The 7986-nt window shown below is 40.5% G+C and overlaps 1 long non-coding RNA gene across 3 annotated transcripts; it reads left to right on the top strand.

The window, feature by feature from the left end:
* The first annotated feature begins 362 nt into the window (after nt 1-362).
* LOC128811676 (uncharacterized) lies at nt 363-5182 on the top strand. Of its 3 annotated transcripts, none has more exons than XR_008438423.1 (3): nt 363-585; nt 1006-1272; nt 4423-5182. It is a non-coding gene; the product is annotated as an uncharacterized LOC128811676 (long non-coding RNA). The 3 variants fall into 3 exon arrangements; XR_008438422.1 differs by lacking the exon at nt 4423-5182 and adding an exon at nt 1336-1547 and having other exon boundaries at nt 373-585; nt 1006-1202; XR_008438424.1 differs by lacking the exon at nt 4423-5182 and adding an exon at nt 1336-1547 and having other exon boundaries at nt 377-585; nt 1070-1202.
* The last annotated feature ends 2804 nt before the right edge of the window (nt 5183-7986 follow it).

Genomic DNA, 7986 nt, shown 5'->3' with positions numbered 1-7986 from the left:
CCTCATGGCCACACAGGGAAACATTACCTGCTTCTTGTTCAAAGATCGGGGGGCAGCTGCAGGGCCGGCAGGGTGTGAGAGGATGAACCAGCAGCTCCGGGGGAGAGGTGTCCTGAGGTACCTGAGAGGGGAGCGGGTCCTGAGGCACCTGAGGGTCCTGAGGTACCTGAGAGGGGAGCGGGTCCTGGGGTACCTGAGAAGGGAGCGGGTCCTGAGGCACCTGAGAGTCCTGAGGCAACTGAGAGGGGAACAGGTCCTGAGGTACCTCAGGGTCCTGAGGCACTTGAGGCACCTGAGGGTCCTGAGGCGGGGGTGGTTCCTCAGGGTCCTGAGGTACCTGAGGCACAGGTGGTCCCTGAGGCACCTGAGGCAGGGGTGATTTCTGAGGCACCTGAGGCACCTGAAAGGGAGTTAGTTCCTGAGGTACCTCAGGGTCCTGAGGCACCTGAGGCAGGGGTGGTTCCTCAGGGTCCTGAAGCACCTGAGGCACAGGCAGTTCCTGAGGTACCTGAGGCACAGGCGGTTCCTGAGGTACCTGAGGCACAGGCGGTTCCTGAAGCACCTGAGGCACAGGCAGTTCCTGAGGTACCTGAGGCACAGGCGGTTCCTGAAGCACCTGAGGCACAGGCGGTTCCTGAGGTACCTGAGGCACAGGCGGTTCCTGAGGTACCTGAGGCACAGGCGGTTCCTGAGGCACCTGAGGCACAGGCGGTTCCTGAGGTACCTGAGGCACAGGCAGTTCCTGAGGTACCTGAGGCACAGGCAGCTCCTGAGGTACCTGAGGCACAGGCAGCTCCTGAGGTACCTGAGGCACAGGCGGTTCCTGAGGTACCTGAGGCACAGGCGGTTCCTGAGGTACCTGAGGCACAGGCAGTTCCTGAGGCAGAGAGGTCCCGAGGCACTCAAGGAGCTTTCCCTGGAAAGCCCAGTCTGTTGACATGGAAGCCATTTCCACAAATTTTTAACTATTTAAATGTGACTAATTTTACACGCTTCTGTTTAAAGGCAGATGTAAGATTAACTGGGTCCTAATATTGGATGGCACATTGTACATCTCTACCACATAAAGGAATGGTCAGTGGCCTTGAAACAATGTGAGATCGTAAGGAGACAACGCAGAGGATCTCTGGGCTCATGGAAAAGTCCAGGTCTTTGGAGATCCCTGGGTCCAACCTCCTGTTAAAAGCAGGGCAACAGACCAGGTGAACCAGAGCCCATAAAGCCAAGTCTGGAATACTTCCAGTGAGGAAAGAAGTTTCCACTGTTTTCTGGGTAATCAGTTCCTATGGTTAATTGCTCTAATGAAGATTTTTTTTTCCCTTCTCTTCATTCCAGAGAGAGCTGCCCCTGAAGAAGCTTATCCCTGTTTACTCTTGTTCTGTCACTGTGCATCCTCATGAAGAAAGAACCGCTGTCTTCTCAGCTGCCTTTTAAGTACTGTAAATACAGTAGACCTCCCCTGACCCTCCAAAAATCCCACATTAATTTCTCTCCCAGTGATGAAATGAGTGTCAACGCAGAAGAAACATACTATATAAACAAACCAATCCAAACAAATGGCATTTCTCTTAGATAAAACTAACAAAAAACACATCACTACCCCTGAAAGTGAAAACAGAATGATCTGTTTACATTGAACCATCTAAATACACAAGCTCCATTTAAAAAATAGTTTTATCCAACAGAGAAGTCCCCAAAAGGATTAGTTAGCAGGGCTTGCATTAGAGGCACAAAGGGGCCCTCCAAAACTCAAGATGAACGCTACTAGTTAAATACAAGTTTTAGGGTAAGACTGCAAGAAATTCACTTACCCTGAAAGTTAGATCCTTCCACAGCAACTGAATTAGCAAGAGCCTAGATTTCATGGATTTTTTTTTCCAGAAATCTGTTACTTGTTCTTGACCATTTTATACAGAATCTAGAGTGAGTCTCAAAGGATGCACCTACATTAGTGCTGCAGGTTGGGTGAAGAACATGTTCCCAAAGAAACCCTGGATGTTCTCTGCTTAATTTGCTTGCACTCTCTGTTGTTATGTGTTATGTAGACATTCCACATCTAATTTGAGAGAAACTTATTTTAAAACTGGAAATACTTGATCTAGAATCAATAATTTTCTTTCTCCATGCTCTTTCACAAGCATAATAGTTAAAAAGATATCTGTGGAAAATTATAGGAAAATCATATTAGCTCTGTATGACACAGATAATTATATTAGACTTTGCACTTTACCCTGCAAGTTTGGTAAATCAGGTTCATCATTGTGTTAAAGATGCACATATCACTGCAAGTAATTAGAATTAAAAGGGGTGCACAGGAAGGTAGAAGTTAATAGAACAGAATGTCTTTCCAAAGGGCACAATGCATGCCATTTACAAGTGTAAGTCAACAGCAATCATTCACACTCTCCAGCAGTCAGCAGGCAGAAATTCTGCCTTCCAGGCACACATGATACAATGCTTGGATTTGCTACCTTCACAGGGAAATAAAGTTATCAAACACTAGTGTCACTGAGCAAAAGCACTGAATTTCTAGAAAATGTAAAGATTCCAAGTCATCCACCTCAAAAGGCGTGCTTTACAATGTCATTTATAAATATCAGTCAGGCCATGGCATTGCTGATGCAAAATAAATCTGGTCCCATGCAAGCAGCTGCTTCCTGACACTGCTGAGGACCTGCAGCTTTCTCCTAACATCAAAATACTTAATGATTTTTTTTTACATTATGATCAATTTCCAATAATAGAAAAACTGCTGTCTTTAGCAGTTATTAGCTCCATATTCAGCTAATGTAAAAGCTGTGTCAATTAACCTCATGACCTAAATTATGTTATGCAGGGTCAGCTAGCTTACCAGGGAGAAGGATGCAATAGTTAGCTGAGTCAGACAACCATTTCATTAAGACGGTTTCAGTTGCACGTTTTAACAAAGGCAATGGCATGATGAAAAAAAATGTACCCTTTTTTTGGCTTGTAGATCTTAACTTAAAAGTTCCCATATAGACTTTTTCTGACATATTACAGAGAATCCACTGATGACTTCATCTAACCTCCAGAGCATAAAACCACAGCAAAATAAAGTTAAGCTATGATAAATCATGACTGCCTGTGGGCACTGTAGAAATACGACTCCTTTGATGGTCCTGAACCTCCTCACCTTATCATCATTTTATGACACAGCAGAACCCCCATTTCTCTGTCTGGATGCTAAAAGCTTCAAGGTTATTGCTGGTTTTAAGGAGTCTTTGAGTCTGCAGACAATGCCATCCACTGCATTGCTAAGTGTGGCACGGAACATTAAGAGCTGCATTAAAGCAAACCAGACATTTATCTCTGTATTTCAGATATAAACTTTATATCATCTTTTACTACTATAGAAAAACATTTGACACGGATATGAGATGGCCCATGACTGTTTATAAGGTTAGCAATATAGGTCTGGCCAGCTGAGTTATTTTTACAGAAAGTGGGCAGGTACTGCAATACAGTACAAAGATGAGAGAGACTGAGAGAACAATGGGAAGTAAATGCTGTGAAATAGCACTGGACAGGAGGTAAGAAAAACTAGCTACGGGTTGAGACAGTGTGGGAATGATGACTTCCTAAACATTTGGGTTGCTGTGCTCCCTAAATCAAGCAATTACCACAGTCCACTTATTTTCTTGTTTTTCAATTAAGCAACTCTTCCCAGACACACTGCTACCTGCACTGGACTAGACTGAAACTCCTGTTTCAAGAGATACTGGTTATTTAAGGAGCTAAAAATTAGGAAATGTTACAAAATGCCTGCCCCCTCAACTGATGTGACTGGTAACACACCTGAAGGTATTAATCCCAGAAAAAACAGTACAAATCACAATTTCCAGGTATAAGAGGAAAGCATTAGAAATATATTGCCCAAAGAATTGTAGGGCCAGTGATGGTGAATTTATTACCATTCTGCAGACTTGACATGTGAGAGATGAGAATGTTTTGAAGACACCTGCTTGACATTTCACATCTCATATCAAATGGGTAAATCCCTGACATATTCCATGCATTTCGAAGACTTCTGGCAGATTTTATTATCCTGGAATTCTCAAAGGCTATTTATTGCTCTTGGAAATAACCTTCAGTCTGTATCAGTGTAAAAACAAGCCCCTGAGAGGCAAATTACTAAATGCAGAGTTCTCCTTACCTATGATTTCTTATATAGCTTAGTTAAGGTACTGATTATTGTCTCCTGCTGTATGGCCAAGTGTTCTGAAAGGAATTAACATATGGAGAACCCCACACTTTAATTTTGATACATTACAGAAGTCATTCTATAAAAAATGACAATGTACATCATGATGGATGCACATTTCTCTGTAGAACAGTAATATACATGCACATAAACACAAAATTAACTGTTTTTTTTTATTTACCTAATTCTCTACTTACAAGATCATCCAGCTGCCTTGATATTTGGGTGAAAGAAAAGGCAAGATGAACAGACCAACAGCTACTGACCAAAGCCCAAAAAATCCAACATGAAGGGAAAATAAAATTCAAGAGGAATTTTACACCAGTGAGTGAATTTGTGGATCAGTCAACTTGACAAAGTTAAAACAAGATTATTTGGAACACAATTTAGGGCATTAATCCACACAGAATAAATTTGTTATATACAGACTTCACAATGCATTGCTCCAAATGTATTTCAGTTTAGTAATTTCTATGTTGTTTGGGCTTGCCAGTGTTTTTGTTAATTTAATTTTGTTGTTGGGTAGTTTTTGCAGGTTGTGGGGTTGTTTTTAAAAATTTTTTGGTTGTTTTGGTTTTAATCTTTAATCCCATTGTTACCCTTTTAGAAACATTTCAGCAACCAGACTAATTGCTTCCATTGTGCATAAAACATGGGCTCTTTCCTACAAGTTTTATTACAGAATAAAAAGATGCCCTGTCTCCAGTGGAACTTGCAATCCAAGTATGGACATTTCAGCTGAGGAGGGGTTCAGCCCAGATGTCCCACTACAGACACAGCTGGTGAGGTGCTGTTCAGCTACACCCTCTTTTTCTGTGACCATCTGAACTTTCTAAGGGCATGCTGCAAAATTTACTGGTAATGCCTAGCCCTGGAAAACCACCAAATCCACAAGTATCAAACTTTTAGTTTTTCACTGCTCATATTTTTTTTTTTTTAATCTGTCTCACAAAATCAGTAACAAAACAAGTGTGATGCTCCTCAAACCCTGTGCCAGCTGTGAACAAAGGCTGTCAGGTAATTAAGTATTTAGATTTCACTCAGTGTCAGGTCAAGAATGACTCAGTGGAGCTCAGGATAATCATTCTGCACCTACGACTAATCTGCAGTAACAGGAAGAACTCTGCAGTTAAAGGTCCTTGGAGAATAATTAGCAACATACCAGTAATTAAGGAAATACTAACAACTAGTATGCCTTTGGTATTTTTATGTTCAAAACTTCAAAGCTTCATTGCTCCACATCAAAACTAAACTAGAAAGAAGCAGGATGAAATATTCAGTAGGTCATACATGCATTTTACAGGTTTTGAGGTTCTTGTTTGTTCGGGTTTTTTTAGTTTGTAAACAGCTTTAAGACACAATAGGGAGAAGTTTGTGCTTCTTGTGCTTGCACTGCCCTGTCTGTGCCCTGATAGGGCAGAAGAATAATTCCTAGTGGTGTGCTTTACATAAAAAGACTGTGGGTTAGGGAACAGTCCCAGTTTGGCAGCAACAAGCAGGAAGAAAAGTCAGGGAAGCAGAAGGGTGGCTGGATAGGTCTCTGGAAAGGATTTCAAGAGGGAAGGAACAAGTGAAACATTAGAAGCTGTTTCTTTAAGGTATTTTTTACATCCTATTTCACCAATAAAAATACATTCAGTGTTATGAAACTACAAGTTTGGTCTTAACTGATTGGTGAGAAACATGCTTTGTTTCTTCTTTCAGGGCTAAGTTGACTGTTGCAATTAGAAAGACATCCTACCTTTTAAAGTCCGCAAGATATTTTTCCTAGGAATTTTCAGAAGTTGGACTTGAGCTAATGCTGAACTATAACTCTGCAAAAAACATCATTAATATAATTCAGATCTTAAAAAATAGGTCATGTGACAAGATATTTCCAAAAATTTAAATTTAACAGTCTATTAAACACAAGTTTATGACAGTTATGTCATAGTTTAAAGGTTTAGTTGCATGCAAAGTTTCTTTTCTCTGTCATTCAATAGTAGCTGTTCCCATAGGGTTCTTTTGAGATTTCATTTGAATTTCAACCTTCAAAACCACTATTAAAATTTGGGCCCACTGACACAGGCCAGAACTTATAACCCACACACTCATAAAACCTACAAACTTTCAAGCAACTGCAGCTGAAGATTTATCTCTGACAGTTTCCAGTGATACATGCAGGAACCTTGCAAGTAAACAGTTTTTCTGCATTTGAAATACACCAAAAGAATTTACAGATGGAAATAAAAAACAGACACTTAAGTTATTTTTCTTACAGATTTTCTGTACCACATCTTCCATTTTTACAAGTGAACTGCAATAAAGTATCTGTAATAAAGTTTGAAACACTTGAAATTGTTCTTTGCATTTGCATTCTTATTTTAAAAATTAGAAAATTCTTGTTTAAAGGAAAATGAGCACAGTAAAAATCTGGATGCATGGCCTGCCACTGTGTACTGCCCACCAACAAGGTTGTGCTGGATTAAATCTCATTCTCAAACCTGCCCTCTGTGACAGCACCACCCCTGAGAAGAATGATCCCGAGAGAAGTCAATGACAGCTGAGCAATCACAGAATGTGCTGAGTTGGAAGGTTCCACAAGGATCACCAGGTGTTACCCACTGGATCACAGTCCCATTCAGACACCATCATTATCCTTGCCAAGTGCCTGAGCTCCACACCAACAACTCCAGCCTCAGTGATCTGTTTTCTGTCCTGCCTCAGAACCCTCGCGTTGTGCAGTCTCCGACACAACTGTGAGTGAAGTATGCAACTGCTAGCAAAGGAAGCAGAACTGCCACCTCTCAGAAAAAATTCATTTGTTACAAATGAGCAACTCAGGATATGACATTTGGAGATTCCAGTTTGTGGTACATTTTTCCACACATTAGCTGAACTGTAACCTACTTGGCCAGCAATTTCTTCAGGCAGGGATTTTAATTTTTCATGAACACATTGCTCTAATAAAGTACTTGGCATTAGTTATGGCTTTTGAATTAAAATGCATTCATGACATTAAATTTTAAAACCTCTAAGCCATTAATTTTGATCAGCTTTTTTTTCTTTTCTGGTATAGTGTTTGCAAGAATTAGCAACTAAGTGCATATTTCACCAGCAAAAGAATAAAAGCTGTACTAATAAAACTTACTTTTGCACGTCCCTGTAGAGAATGGCAATATTTTATACACCAACTGCACAGCAAATGAAAGCCAAAAACAAATTTGCTGTTCCAAATTTGCTGTCAAATATAACATAATAGTTTAACTTATGATGAAGGGCAACTTAGCACACAATTTGCTATCTACATTTTCTTCTGAATTCAGAAATAAAAAGGTTTACAGCATTGCAGAACAGTTCCATAAATTGTCTAGCACAAGCACTGACTTTAGTACCTATTTGTAAAACCATCTTCCTACAAAAATTTCCAGGTAATAGCTAAATAGCTGAGCCTACTCAGCTGAGGATGCTGATCTGCAATTTCTTCAGGTATGCAAGTCCCTGCAGTTGCCCTACTTTATCTTACAAAGAATCTCCCGTTTTGTCTGCTTTGTTCAGACTAACATTCAGAAGCTGAAATAGTATAAATCACAGGTATTTTAGTTTTGTATATAAAATCATTACTTCAGGTACAACTACTGGCCCCACTAACCCTGTTACTAAAAGCAATAATCACCCGCTGACAGTATGTGAGCCCAATCACAGACTTCAAACCAGTTCTCAACTTACCATGCTTCATCTCACTCATCTCATACTCATGAAACAGTGCAGTTATGACACTGAAG

Source organism: Vidua macroura, chromosome 9, assembly GCF_024509145.1.
Source record: "Vidua macroura isolate BioBank_ID:100142 chromosome 9, ASM2450914v1, whole genome shotgun sequence".
In the NCBI taxonomy this organism is placed as follows: domain Eukaryota; kingdom Metazoa; phylum Chordata; class Aves; order Passeriformes; family Viduidae; genus Vidua; species Vidua macroura.
Note: the sequence above shows the minus strand (reverse complement) of the source record. Positions and strands in the feature narration are given on the sequence as shown.